The sequence below is a fragment of the Hermetia illucens genome, chromosome 4, assembly GCF_905115235.1.
Source record: "Hermetia illucens chromosome 4, iHerIll2.2.curated.20191125, whole genome shotgun sequence".
NCBI classification, from domain to species: Eukaryota; Metazoa; Arthropoda; class Insecta; order Diptera; family Stratiomyidae; genus Hermetia; species Hermetia illucens.
The window spans coordinates 98075288-98091513 of record NC_051852.1 but is presented as its reverse complement, the minus strand read 5'-3'; the positions used below and the strand labels follow the sequence as shown (position 1 = coordinate 98091513).

At 39.8% G+C, this 16226-nt stretch overlaps 1 protein-coding gene across 2 annotated transcripts in view; it reads left to right on the top strand.

Annotated features, from left to right (window-relative positions):
* The first annotated feature begins 2375 nt into the window (after positions 1 to 2375).
* LOC119654880 (calcitonin gene-related peptide type 1 receptor) overlaps positions 2376 to 16226 on the top strand; it is a 286412-nt gene continuing 272561 nt past the window's right edge. For both annotated transcript variants that reach the window (XM_038060488.1, XM_038060487.1), the window contains exon 1: positions 2376 to 2668. The gene's annotated coding sequence lies outside the window, so the exon portion shown is untranslated. The remainder of the gene's footprint in view (positions 2669 to 16226) is intronic.

Here is a 16226-nt window from a genome sequence, read left to right as displayed (position 1 = left end):
TATCTAGATATAGTGTAGAATATATGGGCAAAGTGATTTTTTGATATTCGGAGTCGTTTGGAAATTATAGTGGTAAACACGTCATAAGTCGCATGCCAGATCTATGTCGATCGCCATAATAAAGCGCGTATTTATCAGTCCGAATGACGTTCGAATGACTTCGCTAATAGGTAAAAGATTGAAGCCAAGGCTGTACATGTGCTTCTTGGAGAAACCTAAGGTTCGTGGATCAGGTATAACAGATTAATGCCCAGTTAATGTTTTGTGGCTAAAAATCGCATTCTACTTTTTAAATGCGTTTTTCTCGAAACTGCATGTTGAAAATCGGCTGCCACCATAGCCCAAAATCTATCCAACGGAATTCTTTGAAATTTTCACGACTTGAGAACATATTTCTACGGTCCGCAAACTAGGATAATTGCTATTCATTCAGTAGTTTTTTTTATTCATTAAAGAAGCCGTGAAAAAACACCAAAATTCATAAAAAAAAGTTTAACACGGCACCAAAAATTTAGTTTTTAACATTTTTTGTTAATTCTATTTTGCGGACTGTAGTTAAGTCTGTACGTTAAAATGCCGTTTACTTTTTTTCTTTACGATGATCGCAGCGCCCTCTAGCGTGGCAGCAGAAGAACACTTTATATCAATAACGAACCGTGCGATTAAGCTGGAAAAATTACTATGGATGCTCGATATATTAATAAATCTATGGTGAAAAATTCGTATTTGCATCTTTATCTAGTTCTTCACAAAAGAATTTTTAAAAACGCGAAAAAAAACGGCCTTCACGCGGGATGACCCCTTTAATTAACATATACGCCGAGGGAGGGAGTTCATCGTGTACTTGCATAGATAAAGGTAAACAAAGAAGATGAAAGTAGCTGCGAGCAAGGTCCAGCAATGCCAAATAGTGTACCTAAAGCAGTTAAACCTCATTGTAAATTGGTTAAACACAAGTGAGTTACGTAGCGAATTTGCTCAAAGCAAAGAGAAAAGTTTTAATTGCAATTGTATGGCCAATGGGTCCTAAATCTGTTTCCGGCAGTAAAACTGTCCTCTAATATTGCTGCGAACCTTGCAGTAATTTGTCTCAATTGCGCCTATAATGGCCTAGTGCAAGCAAATGAATCAACTTCGTATTACAATGAAATTTTATTATTAAACTTTTGCTCGGAAACCGACGCCACGCATATAGCGCAGTCTGAGCGGTCCCCCTCTGAAAAAGCTAAAGAAGGCCGTAGAGTATGTTTGTCACCAAAGAAGAATGAAGGGTATAAGAATGTTCCTTTTCAAGACCTGGCGCAGGCATCGTAGGTTAGAGGTAGAATATGGATTTCCTTAAAATTTTAAGACTCGACACTTAAACGTGTTTTTCTCGAAATAACTTTGTTTGAATTGGGCAAAAATCTAGCGCCTCCAATTTTCAACCGATCAATACAATCTAATATTTACTAGCGAAATAAGTAGGGCTTTTCGATTGACTGGAATTTAACTATTTTATGGCCGATTTTAGACCAATTTTTTCATAATAATTTTTAGTTCAATTTGGCGACATTTTATTAAGAATTACTATTTTCAAACAATTTTACGTACTTCACTAGGTTTTTGTGTCTACTTTACTAAACCTTTTTGATTTTTTGCTCTATATGAAAACTGGAATACAAACAAATACAAGATAAATATAAACATCAACGATGAAAACTTAAAATGTATATATTCTAGTATAATTGAATTGGTATCATTGGTATCAATGTTCTCCCTTCTTGTCTTTCATGAACCTTCATCTTTTCGGACCATTTAATGGAGGACAGAAAGGCAAAAAAATTACTTGTGATTTTGGACAGTAATATATAATATTAACATTCAAACCAGAATAGGAATGTTTCGATTGAAGTCAAACAACCGCTCCAACTAAATCCTACAAGTATAGATAGAATAACTTAAACCCGCGTATGACATAGTCCTTCGATAAGATATGTTGTTTCACTCCTGCCTAAAAAGGGTATAAGTGGAAAACACTTCATGCGAGAATAACACGTTTATAAATAAACTCTGGAAGTTTGTGCGTTGCAACTTAAATAGTTGGTCATGGTAGGATCATTCGTGCCCTATCCAGTCTAGTGGTCCATCAAAGCCATCCAATGCACTGAATTATGAATGGAACTTTGCAGAAATCGTGACGTCACCATTGCTCCTTGAAAGCTTTTCCAGCCCAAACTCCAGTAGCTAGCATGCGGTATCGGTATCTTTATGTGGAAAAATAGATGCTACTTCTGCTTTTCGCGCGCCAGAAGCTTCCACAGAAAATCTGTTTTCCATGGTTTCCTTCAAGTGAACATCCATCGCAGCTGCAGTATGTTTTCGTGAATCGTGGAGAGAAGATACAATCTCGAATTTTTCAAACGGATCGGATCTGTGTAACGGATAAGAAATTTGAAGTTCGTAGAGCATTATTTAGTGCAAAGGAAGCGTTTTACGGATTACCGGAGTTTATGGTGAAGTGCCGCATTGTGGGTGAGCTTGAGTGAAGAGAAGGAAATAGAAGATAATGAAATAGTCGAAAGTAGTGAAAATGAGTTAATTTTACCACTTGGCTAAGTGCAATTCGTCCTTGGAATATTACATTTTCCAGTCGTGAAAGTTTGAATTTTCTCGTGGTTTGATTGAGGTAAGTAATGTTATTATTCTGTAGATTCAACTTTCAACTTTCAATGTGGTTGTTTCTTATTTTCATTTGAAATAATAAACAACAATAAACAAACCAGGACTTGGCAACAATGTTTACCGGGGGTATTTGAATCATCCAGTATTCTCTCAACTCCTCCTGCTCCACTAGGTTTGCTACTAAACGGTTAATTATTTTTTGGCCAACTCGTGGTTAAATCGAAATTGAATTTCTGGAAAATTCAATTATTATTTTGGCAATGCATTGTCGTTTGGGCTACCAAATGGAATTTCAAATTCATTTCTGCTTATAAACTATGCGGTTTTGGCTTATATCTCTTTGGAACGTAGTCACTGACCGGCTCAATTTTTTCACTTAATAGAAAGTAGATAATGGAAATCATTGGGAGGGGGAGTGCCTGTTACACAAAAGTGGGACAATCTTTGTTAAATAGTTTAATGGCGAAAGAGAAATACTGACATAAAAGATGATTTTGAGTAAGAAAAGTCCAGACAATTCCTTCGAGGTTTCTGGAGTTATAAGAGTTGTAATCTAAAAACAAACAATTAACAATATTTTCGCTTAATTGTAAATATTTCCAATCTCGTACAATAACCCATTATGCCATACTGTGTCGAAAACCTCTCGTGCTCTGCTCTCTCAGGGTTAAGTTCTTCGATAATACAGGCGATATTTTTTACTCTAAAGTGAAAGTTCGTTTTAGCGGATGAGGGTGAACAATTTGAAGGTGAACTTTATTTTTCACTGTATTGAGTGAACAATTTTTTTTTTCAAATGAGCTGCGAGTGCAGCACTTTTTTCAACATCATTACAAGCCTAGTCACTATTTTCAAGGCGAGGGGTGGCAAGTAGTTTTCCGGCGTTTTTAAATCCCTAAAAACTTGTCGCTCAGATCCTTAAACACAACTTTAAATCTGCCTCAGCTCGCTTAGGCATGATTTTACTAGGCTTTTGTCTTGAATGTAATCCATACCCATATCGTGTTTTGAATTGTATATAAGGAGGCAAACATCAACTAGCAACCACTTCGATCGTGCTGCTCCCAGGGCAGAAGTGAAGCAGCGCCTGATGAGTTGCCTTTGTTCTGGACGTAACCACTGTCTATTTTTGAATGAATTTGGGTTCTAGCTTAGAACAGAAAGCAGAGGAAAACAGTTTTTTACCAATTGGTTTAGTCCGCCAGTCTTTAGTCTTTTTGTGGCTTTTGTCATGGACACCTTTAATTTCGATTTTTTGTGGATCATTCTTAGAATACGTGTTTAGGGCTTGTATCGATCGGCTACCTTTTGATTTGGTTTGTGGAAAATTGTACAGCCAGGTAGAAGATATTGTGGAAGCTTTGAATTGCTAAGTTGACTTCACAAATCGTCTTTAGCCGGATTCTATTGAGCAGTTGACACCTTATAGATTTGTGGTATATTTCTTCATTAAAGGCTACGACTCTCTTTCTCCAGAGCTCTTTTCTGCTATGAATCTCTCGCTCAGAGCCGCGAATCCTTTGATGCCGAAGTTGTTTTTATCCGTAAGGTGTGTTTCAGAGATAAGCATAATATCTATTCCGATATTATTTAGGAAATATTCCAAATCGAGTTTGTGTTGGTTAATCCGCTTGGATTCCAGTGGCATATTTTGAGGGTACTAATTTAGTGAATAAACTTTGAAGAATTAGCGAATTAATTCCTGCGTCATTGTTTTCATAGATGCTATTAATAGGTTCAGAGATTTCGGAAGTAACATAACAAACTATTCTAGGTTTGGTAATGTCTATAATTGTGTTTAACTTGAGCATTGGATTTGAAATCGGTTCCATATGTAGCTCGCGATTGAAGGTGGGGCTCTGTTCATAATGGAAAATTGGGGTCTGGAACGCTTACATGAAATAAACTATTCTAGTGTTTCACAATTTCCTATTCTGGGCATCCTTGATAATTGGCAGTTTGTGATTCACCACAATCGCTACAGTCTTTTACGTGTTTAGAGCACAATGGGGTCGTACGGAAGGTTGCGGTTCAAATCTCGCTGGTGGCAGTGGACTTTGTATCGTGATTTGACGTCGGATACCAGTTGACTCAGCTGTGAATGAGTACCTGAATCAAATCAAGGTAATAATCTCGGGCGAGCGCAATGCTGACCACATTGCCTCCTCCAGTGTACTGTAGTGTACCGTTATGGTCTTGAATGAAGTGCTCTAACACACTTCAAGGCCCTGATCCAATATGGATTGTTGTGCCAACGATTATTATTATTTCCGAGTTATCACAATCTCGGCAGATGCCGGATTTGATCTAATACTAGCACTAAGTGCCAAGCATTTAGGCATGTTCCCGTGATCAGCCCATGCTTGTATGCAAGGTTTTGATGGATAACCTTACCTACAGTATTATGCCTGGTGATGTATTGCACCGGTGCCATAACAGTACAGCCAGAAATGAGATGGTACGACAAATGCAAATCAACAAATGGCTGCCAAAGACAATCCACGTGGTTACCGTGCATTGCCTTCGACTTCCATTCATCGATCCACTCTTGGTACGACTTCACCCCACTCAGAGGATTAAAAGATCGATCCTTCAAGTTAAGTGGAGTCAATCCACAGTCTGCCCTACAGACAGCCGCATGCCTTCTGCTGTAAAAATAAGCGCGCAGCGAGTCGACTTGACGATGATGTTGTGCCGCCATGTCAACCACGCTCCTACTTCCGATGTCACGAGGCAGGTTCATCCGCTCCACGGCAGACTTTGGATGATGCATTCGGAGTTTGGATATAGTTGTCCGTATCCACCGCTGGACGTTTTCCAGGTCGGTCTTCGCCCACGGCAATATTCCGAATGCATAAACCGGTGAAGGGATAGCGAATACCTTCAACGCGCTCATTTTACACTTACTTTTTTTGCGAAACCATGCTCTCTAGCCTCAATCAGTAGCCATGAAAGGGGGTTCAGTGCCATACAAAACCAAAGGGGGCTTAACGAATCCCCCGAGAAGATGCCCCTCTGTATGCGGATGGGCTCTAAGGTATTAGCACCCTCAGATGTACGCACCGATAAGGTGGTATGCCACCCTTCCATGACTGTCGCCAAAAACTTTATTAGTTTCGGATCAATGCGATACAGATATAGGATGTCGATTACCCAGGTATGCGGAACGCTATCAGCCTTGGCATAATCGATATAGCAACTGAAGAGGTTTCTTTGACTTCTAGTTGCTTATCCTACAACTACCGAGTCGATAATGAGTTGGTCTTTGCAACCCCTTGACCCAACTCGGCAGCCCTTCTGCTCCTCGGACAGAATGTTGTTGGTCTCGAGGTGCGCACTGACCCTTCCACTAATCATGGACGTGATGAATTTGTAGGGATAAGGTAGGTAATCCTTGCAGTGAGGAAGGGTGGAAATTCCTCCGGCCGACTCATGACCTCATTTATACTACGTGCCAACCGACTGTGTATGCTGGTAAATTTCTTATACCAGAAATTCTGCACCCGATTCAGACCTGGGCCCCTCCAGTTCTTCGAGCTGTTTATGGCTTATTGAACTTCCTCTTCGGTAACATCCGCAAAATTTACGCCAGGCGTATTGGCATAGCGGGTGCCTTCGGCAGTGATCCACTCAGCATGCTCAGTATGCTGAGCGGGTAACCCCCAAAGTCCACCTCAATACTCTTTCGCTTCCGTCACCTTGAACTGTATTGTCCTGACGCTCTGTTGGGATCTGAAAGAACTCCGCTGGTTCCTCGTCTGGAATGACTTTCGCCATACCGTCGTAACCGACTGCATATGACAGAAAGTTTCTGTTTTAGTGTGTCCAGAATTTCAACTACGGGTGTTTCACTGCGGATGACATAGTTCCTGTAAACCCTCTGCACTTTATTTCTCGACGTTCCAAACGAATTTTCAATGGTGGATCTCTTTGGTCACTCAAATCAATAACACGAAAGCGAATCTTCTGACCGTGCAATCTGATAGTCGCAAGTGCACCACAATACACAAGTGATTGTAGTTGCAGCAGCGACGTATCAGCACACAGTCGAGATGCAATCTCATCACTGATTTGAAATAGAATTCCCGGAGTTGCTGGAGATGCATAGAGCCTGTAAATACCTGATCTATGCAAAGGATCCATATCCGAAAATTCTATACACGCTCTTTGGAATTCGTCCCGAACCTCAGCTGGACTCAGTTGGACGGTGGAGAAGAGTACTTCGACGAGTACTGAACCTATTGCCCGCAGTGCGGCGTGGTGTTCTTGATGCCGCCGCCTGTGCCCCCATCGACTCTCGATCACCAGTTTCCCCGATGACCTCAAGTCGAAGACGCTCCCTGATGGTGGCCGGGATTGTGTCGCTGCGAGTAATAAAGCGGTACTGATCTGCGACTCGCCCCCATCGAGTCACGTGTGCAAATTGCGGGAAACCCTCGACGAATCTCTGGTGGAACAAGTGGCGGTAAGATGTTGTACCCGCCCGCCGTTATTTCGTAGTAGAAGCGGATGATGAAGAGATTTATTTGTTCAGTCCATTTCATCTGCTGCCTACGCGAACCTGCTGAAGTGGCCGCCACAGATTGTGGCGAAACAGCTCCAGCAGGCGGAGCTGTGCTGCTGGTCGTCGTGGCGTCTAGACGCCGAACCGCCCCACGACTAGCGGTTTCGACGCCGTGCTGTCCATTACGAGAGTGCGACCCAGTCACCAAGTCTGAGGACTCCCGCCGGACCTCAAATTTCTTCTTCTTCTCATTTTTGGTGGCGCATTTTATCCCTAGTTGCCAGGTGTTGGGATAGCTTCCTTAGTGAGTAATCTGCAAGACTGCAAAGTTCCTGCACTTTCCTCACCTACCACCTGAGACGCTGCGGTGGCGTACAGCCATTCAGGTTGAAGCTTTCTAGCCCTCCTCCTTTCACAACCGGGCTTGGGACCGACTTCGGCGGAGTTTATTATCATTATTATTTTTATGCTTCTTTGTTTTACACCTTGATGTTGAATGCAAATCACCGCTTGGAATATGCTTTTGTGTGGTAGAACTGTTGGCAGTTTTCACACTGAGACGGGCCTATTCTCTCAGGAGGTTCTTCGATTGTTATTATTCAATGGAGTAGATGATGCGGATGGGATGCGTTTCATGGGCTTTGAGCTTTCGAATGGGTGGGTTCATTTCGATATTACAAAGGCGCTGCATGACTTTGTTTTGATTTACAATATTGCCTATAAACCTGATAAATTTTTGACTGCATAGAACTTTAACTCATTCAAGTTCATACCAGCTTCAATACCACGATACCATGAGAACTAATCATTTGCTTGACTTCAGCTGGTAGGCATAGCAGGCTAACACCATTTTATGGAGTTGATTTTCGCTTTGGATTCGCATTTTTGTTTCAGGAATATTCTCTTTGGTGGTACATGAAAATTATTGTTGCCACTGAGTTGCGATATTCAACTATATATATATATATATGTGGTTGCCATTCAGCCCTTGATGGCGTGCCAATGTGCCAACGTAAACGGTCCGCGGAAAAGTGCTTCAACTCCTTCCAGCACCAGATGAAGTGTTCTATCCACCTCTTAAGTGGCTCGTTATCAGAATGAAAAGTTGACCATTAACATCGTTCACAGGACCATGAAAAGATTTGCGACCACATGCAAGTTGTTTCATGACGCGGTTTAAAGTTCTGAATAACATTTTCTCACGCTAAACTTCCCGGCATTTGGCACGGTATCGGAGTACAAACGCCTCATACTTTCCATCACTGCCAGTGATTAATATAACCTACAATCCTTTCTGTTTTCAATCCGCTTCCATGATTCCACAGTGAGCCAAATTTTGTAACACCCCTTCGGGAAGGAACCGACGCGCTACCTAGCACCAGAGAAAAGTAAGGAATATTCGCGGACGACTTATTCAAGACATTCGCTGTTCAATCCCCACTGGATCATATAAGCGACCGATGGTAAATTTAGGAGTCTCAGCTCTTAGATTTCCTCCGGGAAGAGGTGGATGCAGCATGTTAGTAAAAGCGAGCGACCATTATATGCTGATCCGTTGAAACGACTGCATTCAGTTCTTGCTTTGAGTCGGAAGTCTCCGTTAGTATGTAATACTGTACTATTGAAATGCTCCTTATTCTAGACTGGAATTTTGCTCTCCTGCCGAAGCTCACTCCCGAGAAATGAGGACGCACCATCATTTTAGGTTCGCTTCAACTTTTTTCAATCTCAATACATGTATTTCTTCCAAGCCGCTTTGTCTCTACATAGGTGTATTTCAGGGTATTTTATCTCCTTGTTATAAGAAATGGGTATATAATTGAGCTTAACTGGGAGACATGTTCGTTTCTGCAACGTGAAGGTGGCATAACTATAATGTGTTTCGATGAGCCTGACCCTTTAGCGGGCTAACCATTGCTCAATTTTTTTAAAGTGATTCTTAAGGTCTCAAAATTCTATGCCAGGATTGAAAAGTGTGTTGAGAATCGCGGTAATGGAAGCAAGGACGTTCATTTGTGTAGGAGTCTGAAATATTTATTGAGTAAATTAGGGGATCAACAACACTCCCATGAAGTCCTCCATTTGAGGTTCAATTCTCAGGCTTGTGGGCACTCAGACGGTAGTGGCCCATTGTACTCGATTTCCTCGCCTAGCAGAATATCTCAGACTCGTTTGTGTCACAGGATTTACATTAATGGATATGATGCCACCTGCCGCAGCTATAGATTCCGCTTCATAATTACAGGGTGAGCGCTTATCATCCTATAGAGTTACTATTATGAACGTATGTTCAGCTAGTGAATTATGGCCAGTCAGAATACCCATAATACTTCTGCATGTCTTCCTGTTTGTCAACAGAATGAACTTTGTAATGTGTTTGTTTGGTTCTAACAGGAAAAGTTTAGGGTGTCTAGCAGCATTTAGGCTCTGCCACATGTTACCATGGGAAGCTTATTACAAATGCTGGTGATGCGAGAAATTGAATCTTCTTTTGCGAAGGTGTCCGTGGTTTCACTTCCCTCTATATTACAGTGACCAGGTATCTAGAGTTCTTCTACCATATTGAATCTAGAAAAGAATTCCATCGATTTCTGAATAGTTGAACGATTTTTCAGGTGATCGCTGCAGATTGCCAATCACACAGGCTGCGGCCCTTAGGGTCGGATAAACCTCGTTCTGAAAGATCATTATATGTTATATTGTCTCTAGTGCCACTTCTTGTTTCCAATCCGTTTCCAACCACCGTGTCTACTGCCACACATTCTTCTAGATCGTATCAATTTTCTCTACATTTCAGGATAACTTCATACCTTCTACCAAATAGAAACTTCAGCCCCAGCAATCTCTGCGTGAGCTTGGTACAGACCCACTTAATTAAAGTTTCATTGCCACTCTCTGGCGACGGTACAAAGTTTCAAGTTTCAAGAAGAATGATGTCAATATAGTCTGCCTGAAGTTCTTGTGGGTTTCAGTAGTCATCTTTCAGGAGCTTCGGTATGAAAACAAACCTTCTGTCAAGTAGCAGACATATAGCCCAGAGCAAAACATGCTTTAGCGTCGCTAGATAGATGCTATCTTTGTCAGGTGCTTTAAAGTGATGAAAAGGTAGTGTAAAAGCTCTCGCTTCCTCATGGGTAACCACTGATCTCGCAGTGTTCCAATTCCCTTTGAAACACTTTCGTATTAAAAGATTTTCAGAAACCTCCAACCTTTTTGCTCCTACTTCTGTCACTGGTCTCCTGTATGGTATACTTTGAAGAAAGTCTGCAGTGACTGAACTCCCGAGTTTTTGAAGGTTCCACCAGCTTTCTAAGAGTCTCCAACTTAGTGGATCCACTCTTTTAACTCTTAGTATACGAACCTCCTATCGTGCCTTTAACATATGAACTTCAAGCTAGGGTTTAATGAAGATTCCATGTTTTTCTCAGCTTTTCTCTATTGTTTGCATTAGATGGTTATTCGAATTATTATTATTTTTTTTTTTTTAAGAATGAATTATAGGCATATTAATACTATATATATATTTGTAACTACTCTGCGACACATAAAAATCACGGTATCACTTAAAATCATTCTCTGGAATCTTCCAAGACGTCGTTGGTAAGTTTAGGGTTAATAACTCTGCACACTTATCGCTTTTTGTCTTACTTCAAACGTTTGGCGAGCCTCTTCTGATCACGCTGTGAGTTCCTAAAGTTTAGTTTTTATTCCGATTGCTATTGTAAGCATGATTTAGAGGTCGGCTGGTTGATTTTCAAAATTTTTGCAGTTGTACCGTGTTCTCCTCAGGTAATAGCACCTCCAAAGTACTCTATCACAATCCTAAGGGAGCTACACTTTATTGTCAAGGAGTTCATTGAACTTTGCCCAATTCGTTTTCCTAGGATTCCCTCTGATAACAGCATTTCTGGTCTCATAATAGCAGTCAAGGTCTTCGGAGTTTGTGGCATTAAAACAGGGCACTGCAGCAAATTGGACTCCTAGGAACGGCAGCTGATACCTACCCTACCTACTCGTCTTTGCATTATAATTTGTTCGTCCTCAACAGTCTGGATTCTAAGTAGCGGTCTAATAGTAAGGTTTCATCTCTACTCAACTTTAACAACTTTGAAATGCAGATTGTTAGGTCAATTACTTCACTTCTTCTTAGCGACGTGAGTATAGGGGCGCACTCGACATTCGCAGGCATGAGGGCAATTGAAATTTTAAGAAACCATTTGATTTTGCCTACACAACCAGATCCATTGATTGCTGCATCGGCGAAGGGCAACTACGACGTTTCTCCTCTTACCATTGATCTGTAATTATAAGAAAACCACAACTAGGTCCTGAGAACAGAATCGTCTTAACATGGTTGCCTCCAACAATTTTGACATCAGGATACAAGCTCTTGGTCTTGAGAATTTCTCGTCGAAGGAGATCCTAGCCCCCTTTACTGATCCAATACCATAGATTTTGTAAAACTGATCTAATCGGCCTTGTACTAGAATTATAGAAGATTAGTCCTGTAACTTTGACAACTTTTCTATAAGTAGGTAACTACTTGACTAACTTTTTGCTTGTAAATTTAAGTGTAGTCTAATGTGAAAACCACAGCTAACTGAAAAGTCTGCTGAATCCAAAGTGGGTCTCAACAGAGTAATCCCCACCTTCCACCGAAAGCCTCGTTTCCTTCCGGGATTTGGCCAGTTATCTCCACATTACCGGTTTTCCTTTCTTTCGCTTTTGTCAGTAAAGGCGGAAGAGAACATTGTGATAGGAAAATTGTTATCGTTATCCCCTCTCCTTTGCGACAGAATTCTCTTGCTTGTGAACCTACCTTTGACATTTTCTGGTAGAAATAGACAGGCAGATCGGCAGTAGTCAGGTTTTCAATTCCTCTCATTATAAGAGTTGCTATATTGGGTTTTCTGGCTGACCATACCGTAGACAGTGAGTGCAGATGTGAAAAGTATGTCTTCCACTGAATTCTTCGTGATGAAACACGAATCTGGTGATGCCTCCTAAATTGGGGCTTCGATGGGAGTTTGATTACCCAAACTCACGAGTGGATTCGAAGTTTCTGGCTCTTGACCAATCAAAATCTAAATCTGTTGCTTCTGTCTTCAACTTTTTGCAAATTATATTTGTCAGTGAGAAATTCTGCGTTAAAAGACGGATATTGATCCCATTGTCAACGAGCAATACATTGCGATTGTGCAGGTCCTTTTCGTTTCATTGGTTCTTCAACTATTATTATCTTGCGTTGGAGAAGATTTGGTCACCCATAAATTGGATGCATTTCGCCTTAGCTGGATTTCTTTAGATTGCGTTCCAACTCTGCCTTAAATAGTGGCTACCGTACTTGAAATCGATACTGAATTTCATATATTGATTTGTTGAAACCCTCTTCAGATAACTGAGAAGAGACAAACCTAATTCTTTATCGAGCGCACCATTTGCAACGAGACTATTTGTAGACAAATGAGAGAGAATGGGATCTTTGATAAAATCCGCTTCAAAAAAATTTCCTCGGTGCTCCTATCAGTAGATTGAATTTCCAATCGAATATTTACTGAACAGCATCTGTCCGTGTATTGACAGCCATTCCTGATTGGGAATTTGGCGCTTAATTGCAATCTTTTCAGCGGAATGCAGTGCCGTTCATCCAGGGCTCCTGCCGCTACGCAATTTCCAATTCTTCTCATGACTTCTTTTAAATTACTTCGAAATTATTTTTTCCACTTGGCATCATTTATCATGAATTCGTATTTCAGATTGTGTGCTTTGTTCTGAAACATCAAATAGCATGCATACTTCTCTATTTCAGAGCATCTTCAGCTAACAGTATGAACAAATCCGATAGAATCGAACTTAAGCATTTTGATTGCTTTCGAACAACACCGCCCTTAAGTTAAAATAATAATATTGACAACAATGGCGGATCTCGATTACTTTTATACTGTCATCGCCTGTTGCCATTGAACAAATAATAGCTTCAATAGCCTTCTGTATCCATCAGGACTTCATTCTCGTGAGCTGATCCATTTTTCCAAATTGCAGAATCACGAAGCGAAATACTCACATAAAATGTAAACATGTATGAGTATTCAATGTCGTCAACTCCCTTATAAATCTGCCGAAGATGATTGCCGTTGAAGCAGCAGAAATCGATTACAAAGAAAAATTGCCGCCCATAAAAATCAATTAGTAATTGTTGAGGAAGAGTTGGTTATGTTTTCTTAAAGTAGAAATATGTCCGGAGTGTGTCAGAAACACAGTTGGATACATGAATTCTGTTAAACCAGGAAACAGCATCTGAGAGCCTGTTTTACACTGCCTTGTGGGGATGGCGTTTATCGTCTCTACCCCGTTGTTGCCAATTTTTACCCCTTCGGGTCAAGACTAATGTGAAATTTGAACTGGAACTAGAAAACAGCATAATAAATAAAGTTACATTATAGTGCCAATGTACACTTCCCCCATGGGGATGAAGACCACCCTTCTCGAGGGTGGACGATTTAATATTCAAAATAACCGCGGAAGTTGATTAAAAGCCATTTCTAAATAAAAAATGTTTATTAAATTTTTCTTCATACAAACAGTTCTTGTTGAGTTATTCCTTATCAAACATTTAGATTTTCCGTCGAAAAATTTATGTTTTTAAATGGTTTTTACGCGAATAACTCCAAACCACTCGCTCTACGCAAAAAATAATAATAATCACAAATAAAGTACATTCAATTACAGAGGGAATTTTATTCAAAGGTGCAATCACGATTGAATTTTGAGTCAAACGTAAACTCGTAGTCGCTAAAACCTCAAGTGAAAATGTTTAACGTCAAATAACGAAAAAAGTAACTTTACGTGGAAATCCGATCGAATTTTTTATAAAGTGCTTGACAACTCCTTAATGGTATTCTCTTAATTTTTGAGATAAAAATAAAAACGCCTAGTCTTGTTGTAAAAATTGAAATTAAGCCTAATCTTTTGAAAATTTTCTATATTTAGATTCTGACAATAAGTTCTCAAAGTTTAGTGCTTTTAGTGCGTCTTTTAAAAAAAAATGATTTAGATAAAAAAATTGTATTTTAAATGAAACAAAACCTTATTAAAATCGATTCAACGTCTGTATATCGTCCCTGATTTACTCGGAAACGGCTGAATCTATTGTCACTAAATTAGATGAGAACGTGTGGTCTGCGAATCGCTTGACATATAGCAAGTGGCACCATTTTCCGTTGTTTTTAACCTGGGGCTTCCCATACATGCGAAGGTGCGAATTTGTTTTCCACCGAATAAGGACTCAATTAATACTTCCCGAAACTATTTACGATATTAGGGGAAGAGGAGGGGAATGGGAGCTCAAAAAGGGAAACAAGTCTCTTTCCAGAACCTATAAAACCGAAAAATCTGAAATACAATAAAATTTTGTTTAGGAATTGAGGGACTCTTAAGTCCGCCATCCACTTAATAGCGGACCGGACCAGTTGGACCTTAATTCCTAAGCAAGATTTTATTTTAGTCTTGGCCGGCTTAGGCCAAAAAAAATTTACAAGACAGATGTCTGTTCGTTATGGTTCATACACATAACGTATTTTGAATTAATAAAAGGGAGTAAATACCAGCTTGTAACCACTACGGTCACGTTGCTCCCAGGGCAGAGGTGAGGCAGCGTCTGATGAGTTGCTTCCGTCCTGAACGAAACCGCAAGTCTGAAATACACGTCAGGAATCTGTGTGCGTCGGGTATAAAAGTTTTGTGTTCATCTTTTGTGAGAAGTTAAGATTACAAAATATTTCTTCATATTTGATCAAACTCCAAGGTACACATATGTACATACACATCAATGACATATATACTGTGTTCATCATAAATAAACAAACATCTATTACCACATGACGATGCATACATATATGTACATGTATGTGCACAGCTTAATTGATCTAACAAAAGCATATATATATAATCTCTATAATTAAACACCGCTGGTAACCAGGTACACACATGTCTATTATATTAATTACTACCCGCAAGCTTTATTAGCACATACATGTACGAGATAGACATACCTCGAGTAATTGACACTGATATGTAAATAACTAAAAAAAGCCAAAAAATGGAAACTATACTGTCCCCATAGACCCCGCGGTTCATGTAAGTTGACTTTATATGATGATGACGTCATACACGTCTTACGAAGGCATCAATTTACCTCAAATGCGAAACTTTGAACTTCTATAACTTTGTGAATAATAGTCGAAATGCTTTCAAAATTATATACTATATCACCGCCTATGTCGATGTTAAATTGTACTTCTGTACTGTAGGATGAACTTAAGGGGGGTTCTCCGGAAAATTTCAGAAACATTGTAATATGTATACTATTATTAACTTTATTTGTGCAGATATCGGCATTGGTTGTATTTTAAGGCCTAGTTTTCATATAGTGGCATCACTGTGATCCTTTTCTGCTTTTTTAGTTGGGTAGGTGAGAATAAGACCTGTTTCATTTTTGAGCAACCAATTTTGAGCCCTATTTACCCTATGTTTTCCCAAAATGAGAAATGAGAACAGTTTCGAAAACTGATAATCGAACCTTTTGATTTTATACTCCACATGACCATATTCGGTGATAAAAAATCCCCCGCTTTCAAATACAGCACAAAATGGTACCACTCGGCGTAGCAGCTGACATATTCTCACCAAGTTTCGTGACAATTTATCCAGCCGTTTCCGAGTAAATCCGGTGTGACAGACAGACAGGCATTCAACCGATTTTAATAAGGTTTTGTTTCACACAAAACCTTAAAAATAGCAAAAAAGTATCCATATGAATTCTGTTCATATAACGTTAAGGGGGTCATCCTGTGTGAAAGCCGTTTTTTTGGCTTCTTTTAGAAATTTCTTGTGAAGAACTGGGTAAAGATACAAATAACAATTTTTCACCATATATTTACTAATATTTTGAGCGTGCATAGTAATTTTTCCAGATGTACATAATATTTATGTTTTTAAGGGGTTCAGGGATTGGTGGTTGAGAGTTGTTTACTTTCGACTTCCTTTCTCTTAGAAATAA